This window comes from Tachypleus tridentatus, chromosome 8 (assembly GCF_004210375.1).
Source record: "Tachypleus tridentatus isolate NWPU-2018 chromosome 8, ASM421037v1, whole genome shotgun sequence".
NCBI classification, from domain to species: Eukaryota; Metazoa; Arthropoda; class Merostomata; order Xiphosura; family Limulidae; genus Tachypleus; species Tachypleus tridentatus.
In genome coordinates, this window is record NC_134832.1 from 85094868 (window position 1) to 85107203 (window position 12336).

A 12336-nucleotide genomic window follows, 5' to 3' on the forward strand; every position below is an offset into this window, starting at 1 on the left:
GGACATTACATTACCTTTTGATTATTACATAAACAAAGAAACATTATTCATTAAATTGTCATTACCGGATCCAAACTTCCGAAGTAAGTAATTTTCTTGTATCGCTGGATTCAAGTTATATAAAAATATTACCTCTATGCTTCTTAATTAAATATATCTAACAATTTTGCTTCTTTACTGCTGAATCCGAGTTATTTAACAGTATGAATGAAACGGGAAGGAGCTATACATCTCAAATTGTAAAGTAATTTCTTGATCACTGAAACGAGGAAAACCTGTCCGTCTTGAATTTTAATGTCATTCTTCAACACGATGGCTCCCACACGATTCATTGGAGAGTCATGCTCTATTTTCTTTATAAAAGGCCACTTATTGGCTGGAACACAATGGCTTCATATACAGATGAGAGTTGAATATCAGGACAACATTTCTTTTCTGAACCTTGGAAAGTATCGGCAAAATAGGCTTGGGAGTCAACGTGTTAATTACTGATATGTGAAGGAGCTTTGTATCTACTTTGTATCTACTTATCTACTTTGTATTGTAAAAATATTTCTTCATCACAGAAACGGATAGAGGAGATGCACATTTCAAATTAAAATATTACATGCTGAAAGGGTAAACATGTTGGGTGTGACGGAAATTCGAATCCGCGATTCTCAGATTATGAGTCGATCGCCCTAACCATCTGGTCATGCCGGGCCGCCATCGAACATGCTACAGTTGTAGTGGTTTAATAACGTGATAATTAACACTACATGTTATCGGTTAACAAGCAGCAAAAGATTTATTGGTGGGTAGAGATTTCTAGCTGTCTTATCTTTAGTCTATCACTTCTAAATTAGGAATTGTTGACGCAGTATTGCACAAAAATTCAAAAACAAACAAACAGACGCATGTGATACTGTACAATAAAATGCTATTATATGCATAAAAATTGTGAAAATCTTTTATATTTAAGCAGGCGAATAAAACACATTGTTCACCTATACTCTCAAGACGGCTAGCATGGGTATTAAAACTTTAATCAAATTAAAGTACAGAATAACGTTTCGAGATTCTTAGGAGGTTGAAACGTTGTTCTGTCTTGAGATTACTGTTTTACTTTAAGTGGGTTTCTTATCATCACTACTGTTGTTGTTGTTTTGAATTTACACAAAGTTACTCAATGGGCTCTGTGCTCTGCCCACCACGGGGATCGAAACCCGGTTTTAGCGTGTATGTCCGAGACGTACCGCTGAGCCACTGGGGGGAAGTTATCACGGACGTCGTTTTTGTTTACCTGTACAACACAGAGCTGAAGAAATCTGATGAGTTATACTTACTTTATTACCGTATTTTAAAACACTTAAGCTAAAAAACCTTTGAATATCTTTCCATTTTTCTTTTTGACAGCTTTTTATCGAAATAGTCTCGGGCTCTTTAAACATTTCGTCTGTCTTTATAACTTAGTATATAATTTTTGTTCCTATGAAAATTTTATTTATGATAATGCCATTTGTAGAACACCATAATTTTAAAAAGTAAACATTTATTTATACATTAATTACAACAAAAGTATATTTTTATGTAATTTTTTGATAAGTTAAAATGGTATGCAAGAACACTTCTCTGGTAAGTACAAATTTATATTTTTCCTTTTTTTGTTTAAAAAATAATTTCAGTTCCGCTCGAAAGTAGCTAGCTAAAAATGTGCACGTGTCACATAAATATAAACAAATGTGGATCACAAGCATGCGTTTGCGCAAAATAATATTTCAGAATAGTACTACCTCTGTTCTACACATTAACGATTACAGAATTAATGTGTTCAACATACAAATATTTCACTCAAATGCTGTGATAACTTTGCTCAGTAATTCTTTCGTGCATTGTCTTTAAGTAAATGCTTCAACTGTGACAATCAGTAACATGTTTCAGTAACAATCTAAACAAACTAATCTGTAATAATCTAAATTCCAAAGTTTATCGCAAGCTGTGTAGATTTGAAAGTATCAAATCAGAACCCAGCTAACGAATCGAATTCTCAATCCAGATTCACAATCGAATGAATCTCAAAGCTTCTCATGGTCCTACTTCATACCATATTCTTTATTAACTCAACTAAACTAAACCCAAATATTTGTAATTTTTATTTCAGTGAAATGAGCTGCTGTGATGAACTCAAAATGCTATCAATATCATTCAACCACGAGCGATCCCGGTTCATGCAGTGGAGTATTTATAGGAAGATTCAATATTTTCCTTATTCACAAATATATATCATGCATTGCACAAAGTAAGTCTTGTAAAATTTTCAGGGACGATCGACTGGTAGCGGAAAACAAAGGTTATCAAAACTGAAACTTTTAAAAACTTACGGAAAATTCATTATTATACAAAAGCGATTAGTTCATGCTAGCTGGGCCCGGCATGGCCAAGCGTGTTAAGTCGTGCGACTCGTAATCTGAGAGTCGCGGGTTCACCCGCCCGCGCTAAACATACTCGCCCTTTCAGCCTTGGGAGCGTTATAATGTGACAGTCAATCACACTATTCGTTGGTAAAAGAATAGCCCAAGAGTTGGCGGTGGGTGGTGATGACTAGCTGCCTTCCCTCTAGTCTTACACTGCTAAATTAGGGACAGCGAGCACAGATAGCCCTCGAGTAGCTTTGTGCGAAATTCAAAAAACAAACAAACAGAACAAAACTACACAGTGGGCTATCCGTGACCTGTCAACTACGGATATGTACTAGCTGAAAATAATTGTTAAAGAATCCAAAATTGTATAAAGGACAATGTTAAACAATCTCGCTCTTTCTTTTATTGTTATATTCCCAATGACCTCATTAGATGCTATTTTATAATCTGTTTTGTTAAACATAATAACAAATTAATTTAACTGATTAAGTACTTGTGTCTTTAAATTAAAAACTGAAAACCTATGAAAAAACAGTGGAAATAAGTCCTATTCCAAGGTATGTTTTGTCTCTCTTCTTGATTCAAAATCCTATAACGAAGTAATACATTTTCTGACAATTTATAGTTACCATATAAACATTTAAGGTAATCGAATGAACCAACACTATTGATGATTGTACACACGGATACAGTCGACTCATACTGAACAAGCTTGAGCTCGATAAACGATTAAACTTTTAAAAAAAATGTTCCAGATTTCGCTTTATTAAAGGCTCAAGAAGTTAATTTTGAAAAAATATTGTATAATTTCTTTCTGTGTAAATGTTACACAGCACTCTATATGTTTGCCTTAGGCCTGAACTCTTAACATTAACCATATCAACCACAAAAGATACTTCAACCCCCACATGAAAAGTATGATGAATTGTTGTGTGTTTTTTTGACATACTGATCACATATGTTTACAAAATGGAACTATTTTCCATGCAGTGAATGTTATGTAGCTGTAGTACTTATAAGACAGTGCAAGAAAGAAATATTACAAACAAAGTCTGGTGTTATACCACTGCAAGTTTCTTGTTGATGGTAACCTATACTCACCGTTTCAAATAAAATTTGAGTTTACCACAAAAACTTTGTTTCATTTATAAACATACATATATAAGTAGCTACTTCCAATCAGTAACAATTGTTTTTAGTAAAATAAATGTCTCATAATTTTAAATTTATTCATTATCAATTTAATTATAGAATTATTTTTAAAATCCCTGTTCTACAATTTCGACAATACGAAACTTATAAAAGAGCAAAAAATCAAATCTGTAATAATATTCACAAACAAGAATTTGATAGACATGCAATAATCGAATTTTAGTTTTAAGTTATTAAAGTTTAAATATAAATTTTTCATTTCATTATTGTGATGTGATGTTATGTTGTACCAATTTGGTTTCATCCACGTTTTGTCCAACTCCGTTAGCACGTTCTTGTGATCAGTGAGCGGCAATTCAGATTTGTCTATTCTTGAATTTTTAAACTGTTATGTCTGCTCGCATTTTTCAACATACAATTCGCTGTAAATGTTAAAAACCTAGTAGGGGTTAAAATAGGTTTATATTATGATAGGAATTTCAATTTTAAACGAAAAAAAATGTATTAATGTGGTTACCAATGTAGAAATTTTAATTATAAAACTATTTTAAATTCCATATTGTGTAAAATGTAGAAACACAAATCTTATAATTGTAATGTAGTGATTGGATCAGGTCGGCAGTAGGAGCTTCGGCTAATTCTTCGTGGTGTGATTTATTTGTTTTTAAGTGAGAATGCACTAACTCGAAACTTTACAGTTAAAGCAAAGAACTCTGAGACTAAGATTTCAATAACACTTCTTTTATTAACTTTTATGGGCTTAATAGTTACAATCAACAAACATTTTCTTGAGTAGATTAACTTTGACTATTTTAATAACACTTTTGCAAAACATTCATTAATTTCATAATACTTAAGATGATAACCGATACTTAGAAATAATGGCATTAAATACTTACAGAGAGTTCAAGGGAAAAACAATCTGATGTTCCATTACAGTAAAAAACATGTTGAATAAGAAACTCGTGTAGAAGTAGAGACAACTTCTTTAACTGGGCTATTTCTGCGCTAGCCGTCCCTAATTTAGCAGTGTAAGACTAGATGGAAGGCAGTTAGTCATCACCACCCACCGCCAACTCTTGGGCTGCTCTTTTGCCAACGAATAGTGGGATTGACCGTCACTATACTATTATCTATACGTTATCAAAGTACTTGACGTCTATTTTAGGAAGTTTGTTACTTATCAATCATTTGTAGCTTTAACTCACACTGTAGCGTTGTAAAGCTGCCAAAGTTTCTTCCTGGTTCCACTCGTCCATAGCTTGCACAACCCCTTTACTGACCTCGATAGTGTCAACTCATAAGAAACTAAACAGTTTCTCGACATGTTTCTTTTAATCCATAGCTTGAATAACTTTTTTATTGAAATCGACAGCACATCTCCTTACAGACTAAACACATAGCGACAAATTTCTCGACATGTTTTCTTAAATAATCGTCGTTCTATAATCATCATTGTTTTATACGCGTATGTACTTATACTCACTGTATCCTGTATCGCATTTCTCTTTATAAGGCATAGTTATACGAGGCATTAAATTATCTAGCGATGCGTCATGATATTAAATATTATATGACAAATATATAAGGTATTAGGAAATTACAACTCTAAAGAAATATAAAAAATGCCAAAAATAATATATTTTGATAAAAACTGCTTGATTTATTTAATTTAAGATTCAGAAGCTCTAGTAGTAACAGCTGAGTATTCGGCCCGGCATGGCCAGCTGGGTTAAGATCGTAATCTGAGGGTCGCATCCCCGTCGTACCAAACATGCTCGCCTTTTCAGACGTGGGGGCGTTATAATGTGACTGTCAGTCCCACTATCCGTTGGTAAAAGTGTAGCCCAAGAGTTGGAGGTGGGTGGTGATGACTAGCTGCCTTCCCTTTAGTCTTACACTGCTAAATTAGGGACGGCTAACGCACATGGCCCTCGAGTAGCTTTGCGCGAAATTCAAAAAACAAACAAACAAACTAGCTAAGTATTCACGAGCGCAAATGACGTCGGATTCTAAACATTTATATTAGATACACACAAAATAGGCCCACTTTTGTATGCAAAATTGTATTAAATAGGCTATATTGATATTGAATTATACCAAATACGTTTGCTTGGGAAATACTTTGATATAATAAAATGTATTCATTGGGCATTTAATGCCCTGGAGGTTTCGGTGTTGGACTCTCAATCCGAAACGCCATGTCAATCAAAACTCACGATATCAGCTTTTGGGGTGTTACAAAATCATGGTCAACTCTGTCATCAGTCGGTAGGTAGCCTATGAGTTGACCATAAGCATAAAACAGTTTGTTTTACCATTTGTAATTTCTACAATTTTTGAAAGACCAAAGTTCAATAATATATATTATTCCAGCATTACCTGAAGAGGAGAAATCCAATAAATGTTTATATATACTGTAAAAGTTTAGTTGTTAATATTTGTAGCACTATAACAAATATTATGAAAATAATAAAACTGTACAGTCCTTATCAAAGAAAAATAAATAATACATACTCGGCCATGGGTTAATCAAAAAAAAACAGAGAAAATTTTAGGCTAATTTACCATTCAAATAATATTATTAACTCTTGAAACACACAAACTAACCTACAGTGTTTAGTTTTATCGAACTTTTCTCACATAATTTTATGGGTAAGGGGAAATGTGGGTTTTCATTTAGCAAAACCACCTTCGGTTATCTGTTAATTCTACCAAGTAGAATCGAACCCATGATTGTAGCGTTAGAAATCTGGAGACTTACCTCTGTACTAGCGCGAGACTGATGGTTAAGCTAATACTCGCTGATTGAATGCTGTTCTTGGTGGAAAAAGCTTGCATTTTATAGATCTAACAGCATATATTTATGGTATGAATGCCTTTTCCAAAACGTTTTCATTATAACTAATTATTGTTTTCATACATTAGTATTAGGCCTATTATAGATTTTGTCACTACACTATTTATCATGTCTCTTAAGGTTTGTAATGTTATTATACACTATTCTTCAAAATCCCTAAGGTTCTAGGTTTTAAAAAATGTAGTTAATAATATAGTAGGCTTCCAGTTGATGTTTCATGATAAGAATAACTGAAGAAACATTTTTGTTTTTGACCTACGTCCCCAAGAAATACAAGAATTTGACTCTAAACCGTCAGAGGAGGCTTATCCCCACTCTTACGTTTTTATGTAAGTCATCATCTGTTGTTGAATATAGTTATGTTGAAATTGAATGTTTTCATTTTTATCATCATTCAAGCAGTTCTTGTGAGACGAGATTGCTGGAAACCTTCGTTCAGTATCGATAACATCAACCTTGAGCAGATCTCCTGGTGCTGCACAAGTATTTATCTTCTGTTTTGAATATGTTAAACATGTTTACTATTTACCACTACCATATACACTTCATAACATTTAATTAAACATTTGGAATGTACCAAGCTAACAAGAATAAACTTTGGATATTGAAATTTTTATTTAATATTGCCTTGAGTAATGGAAAATTATTTTTAATCTTAGTTGTTTAAATACCCTTAAACAAAGGCTTTTTATTTTAAAATCATGGTAACAGTCTATATATCCAATCATCTTTTCTCAGTTTCGAGAATCCAAAGCTGAAACGTAGAGAGTTTCAAGTGAAAATGGCGTATAAAATTGACCCAGTCTTAGGTCCACAAAAACGAGAAAATTACAAACATTTCCTCAAAGCACGTGACCGAATGGAGAGGCTATACGTTCTACAGTGAGTGACACATATTAAATGAAAATGTGTATTGACAGCAAAGTTCAGACCTTTCATCATTCTATTGCCGTTAATATGTTTAAGATTTGATACAAGTCGCAAACCTATGTTCTTGTAATATATGCTGGGTGAAAGTTACAGTGGTAATGATAAGTAACTGCCAGACACTGCATGCCAGACAAGGTATGATTTGTAACTGCCAGACACTGCATGCCAGACAAGGTATGATTTGTAACTGCCAGACACTGCATGCCAGACAAGGTATGGTTTCACCAAGACGAAACATTCAACCCACGTTTAAATGAACACGACAGGTCCTTTATAACATGTATTCACAAACATAAATTAATTTGCAGACATCTCCCATGAACTTCTGTATTAATGAACTGTTAAAATGAACTCTCGAATGTCGTTATCTGTAGATGTTTGATAAACATTGAAAGAAAGATAAAGTGGAAAAGGCATAACTTTGTGTATTAGAAAGTGCGCTGCATAGAAACAGCGACTTATGAATGACACCACCAGTAGTTAAAGAAGAGGCAGTATCTAGACATTCATCCTTGTGTAGTTACCATAGATTGTGTATTATGTTTATACTCATATAAGAAATGAATATATATTTATTTCACGCCCTAACAACTAGAAACAGCCTCGAGGGGAAAATTGTACCACTGAATTAAAATAACGTAGAAAATAAACTTTCATTTGTATTTCCAAACATTAAAAACTTCATATTAATATCTATCAACATCTTTTTAATTTATTCCATTTTGTACATCTAAATGAAAGTCACGAATTTTTATTTTAGTTTTAAGTTACAGTTCCAACGCAACTAGTAATGGTTGTAAATATATTTATTTATATGAATGTTATATGGCACCCTTAGCCACAAAGCTGGAAAAGCACAATAGTTTAAAATAAAATGAAAAGAATTTGCTCTTTTAACTTGAGTAAAAAAAGAGTTTTTATTGATTTTAGCTAATCACTGTTTCACTATCTCGGTTGTTGTGATGTATACCATTGCCACTACTTACCTTCCCAATGCCATAGTTTACTGATGAAAACGCGTCATGTAAGTTTTCCATTCTTTCTAACTGTTTAAATCATAGAGGGATTTATTTCAGTAAGGATATGATTTTAGGTATATGCACTAAACTGAGAAGTACAAGCTCAACTGATGATACGATATTACAAGAAAAGGTGTTTGTGAACAATTTCTGTAACAACTATAGAACTATAGTTTGAAAATAATGATTTATCATTTTGTATGTTACTTGAATTACGAGGCTGAATTATGATAAGAGAATACACATTATTTTATGGAACAAGATAATGTATGGTTAGATAAGTCATTTCACTTTCGAAGAAACGAAGTTTCATTTTGCCATCAAGGCCTTTCCTTTCTTAAAACCCTGTATGTCCCGAATGGCACAGTGCAGAGGCAAACTGTGCACTTCGTTTCTCGAATCAAAACAAAAACAAAATTTGTAGTTTTAAAAATATACAATAATCGGAACGTTTTAAAACGATTTAGGAATAAATAAAGTCAGAATTTTAAATCTACAACAAAGACAAGCATATTTAACTGTGTCTTAAAATCATTACAGTGAAATGTTTTGAAAATTTCATAGCTGAGAATTCATGTTAATATCATATATATGTGTTGGTATAAAATTAAGATAGAAGGTTTGCTTAAGTCAAATATCTTGCAGAAAGTAATTATTTACAACCTAATTATTTTATTTAATAGTTTTTATAGAATTCAATAAACCACACAAGTACGTCTAATAGACACACCAGGGTCTTGTAAATATATTTAAATAATTTAAGTCGTGAATTCTCCTTATCACAATCCAAAGATTATTTACAACTTTAACGATAGTGGGGATAGAAATTAACGCTTAGTGACTCCTCTTCGTCTCTTTAGATATACATAAACAGTTTTTATACATCTAATGTTTTTTGTCCATAATATTAAGAAGTGGGACTTCTCATGCCCAGTGTTTTTGTTGTTCTATAATCCTATGTAAGTTAGGGAAACATTTGTGAGATTTACATTTATATATATATATATATGAATTATAAGGTATCACCACAATAATTAAATTAATAAATGTTGATTTCTCTGGTAACTTGATAATTTCATGATTCGTGTTTGTAATAGTTTTGAAGTTTAACTGCTTTCTGTACACGAAAAATTTTACAGAAACAGGTGTGATACGCATATGTCAATAACTATACTTACATTGTTGCCTAAACTGCCAGTACCTTTCGCCTCAAAGTAATTAAGACTTTGAGCAAACGTAATAATAATAATATCATGATGTCAAAAGAACAACGTTCAGAAATGTTAAAGATTTATCTTCCAATTTCACCAAAGATAAAACTGAAAGGATCATGACGACCTAAGTATAAAGTCGAAACGTTGCATGGTCTTTTATATATATACACGTGTGTATTCTTTAAATAATAATTAATTTGTATTTAATAGAAAAAACTGTAAACGTTTGTCGAGATTATGGGAAGATTACAATGAGAAGGTTATATTACATTAATTTAGTTATATTAGACATTTTTACTTGAACCCAAGTCAGCAACTGCTTACTTTTAAAATCTAAGGTATATTTTTACCGGCTAATTCCTTGTAGAGAATTTTGTAAAATACAAATCATTTTGTTTTTACCTTCTTTATTAAGAAGTATTAATAAGATTTGTTTGTTTTGTGTTTACTTCCACTTAATTTAATATCGATGATTTCTTGTGCTTACACTTTTGAGGTTTAAACATTTCTCACTATTCGAATTATTGTGTTCTTTTTCGAATTTCCGTTATGTTGCTATGATACAGTAACGCTTAACAATTGTTCTTGGACTATCAGTTATTGCACGTGCGGTGGTTGTTGAACTAGTTATTTATTAACCAATAGTTCAGATTTTGTGATAATTTTAAAATAACCGTAATTTTTTAATTAATTTTTCATTAATATGTAAATCCTCTTATATACAATTACATTTTTTATTATTTTTTTCAGTCATGGCGACGCTCCGAGTAACCTTTCTTTTTCAAGACAGAAACAAGCCTTATTAGTTAACGAGAAACCTCTGAGGAACGTTTTGAAACGAAACAATAATATATATACCAAAACATAATGTAACGTAGACAGAGCAACAAGAATTAACCAATGACAGAGTTTGGACTGATGATGATGGTGTTGTTATTAACGGTCAGGTTTGTGATGTACTTGGTGTCGCTAACAAAGTTGTAACTGTTTCATTCTTCCAAGTACAAGAATACATAACGGATAATCGTATTAAGGACAAACTAATCGAACTAGGTTTCACTCTAGAAGGTCCGATTGTGTGGAAACGTATTAATGGTATCTATACAGGTATGTACGTGTTCATTTACCAACACGTGTATCATCCCTATCGTATGCTATACGCCTTATAGATCCAGTTGGAATCTGTAAGATTGGAATCTTACACCAATCTCGCGCAAAATGTTTGATCTCTCTACGTTCCTGATATTTACGTTTAGGACAGCTGCTGTACAAATGATCATCGACCATACATCTATTAGACACTTTTACCTGATCATTTGTTTTATCTAATAGATGTATGGTCGATGATCATTTGTACAGCAGCTGTCCTAAACGTAAATATCAGGAACGTAGAGAGATCAAACATTTTGCGCGAGATTGCAATAACGATAATAATCAACTTACTAATATCGAAAGAGAAAAGCCTCCTGAATTCACCGACACCCCCATCGCGTCCGAAGTAGAAGTGGAATCGCCTGTTTTAATCACTCAAGTTACTAACGTACACTAGTTTGTTGAGAACACGAGACAAGAAAAACCGTTGGAGAGTGTTCCCGCCACTGTTACAGAATCAGAAGTTGCAATTTCTACCGAAAGTGGGAAAGAAGATAACGTTATGGACTATGCGAATACAACAATTGATTGATTTGAATTTCGCACAAAGCTACTCGAGGGCTATCTGTGCTAGCCGTTCCTAATTTAGCAGTGTAAGACTAGAGGGAAGGCAACTAGTCATCACCACCCACCGCCAACTCTTGGGCTACTCTTTTACCAACGAATAGTGGGATTGAGAGTCACATTATAACGCCCCCACTGAAAGGGCGAGCATGTTTGGCGTGACGGGGATGCAAACCCGCGACCCTCAGATTACGAATCGCACGCATTAACACGCTTGGCCATGCCGGGCCGCGAATGTAAGAAGAAAAAGACTATTGATTGATGAAAATAAACCACAAAAAAATACAAAAGTAAAACCGGTTCACCTTAAGAAGAATAGCAGGAAACATAATCAGAAAGATATTACTAACACAATGCAATTTTCCAGTTAAAATTGTGCACTGTTAATGTTAACGGGTTATCTGATAATTTTGAGCTAGAAAAAGTTTTAACCTTCCTTAAAAAGAGAAAATATGATATTATTTGTTTACAGGAAACATTTTGGTATGATACTTTTGTTGATAAAGTTAAGTTACAATGGGGAGGGGATATTATCTTTGACCATATTGAATAACATAGAAAAGGTGTTGCGATTTTTATTCGCAGAGGTTTAGATATTAGTGATATTAATTATCATATTAGTGAAGTAGGTCGTAAGATAGTTTTATCATTTACTTATAGTGCTAAACATTTTACAGTTGTTAATATTTATGCACCAAATTCTTCTGCAGAACGCTGTTCATTTTTCAATAACTTAAAATTTGATATACCTTCTGATTTTTTCATTATAATGGGTGATTTCAATTGTGTTTTAAACGAAAGATTAGATAAAAACTCATTTCATCACATTAATGACAGATCCCGAACAGTATTACATGAAGTTTTAAATTCATTTGATACAGTTGATCTTTACCGTTATAGTTTTTCAACTAACCGTGAAATCACTTGGTCTAGAATAATCTGTGGTAATTTGTGTCGGTCTCGTATAGATAAAATACTGGTGTCTCAACAAAGTATATCCCGTTTTACGAAAATAGGCCATGTTTCATTTCCTTACAGGGATCATT

General features: G+C 32.9%; 1 long non-coding RNA gene across 1 annotated transcript; it reads left to right on the forward strand.

Annotated features, from left to right (window-relative positions):
• Positions 1–1055: 1055 nt before the first annotated feature.
• On the forward strand, positions 1056–7287 carry LOC143224209 (uncharacterized). Its single transcript, XR_013013272.1, has 3 exons — positions 1056–1314; positions 6814–6894; positions 7150–7287. It is a non-coding gene; the product is annotated as an uncharacterized LOC143224209 (long non-coding RNA).
• The last annotated feature ends 5049 nt before the right edge of the window (positions 7288–12336 follow it).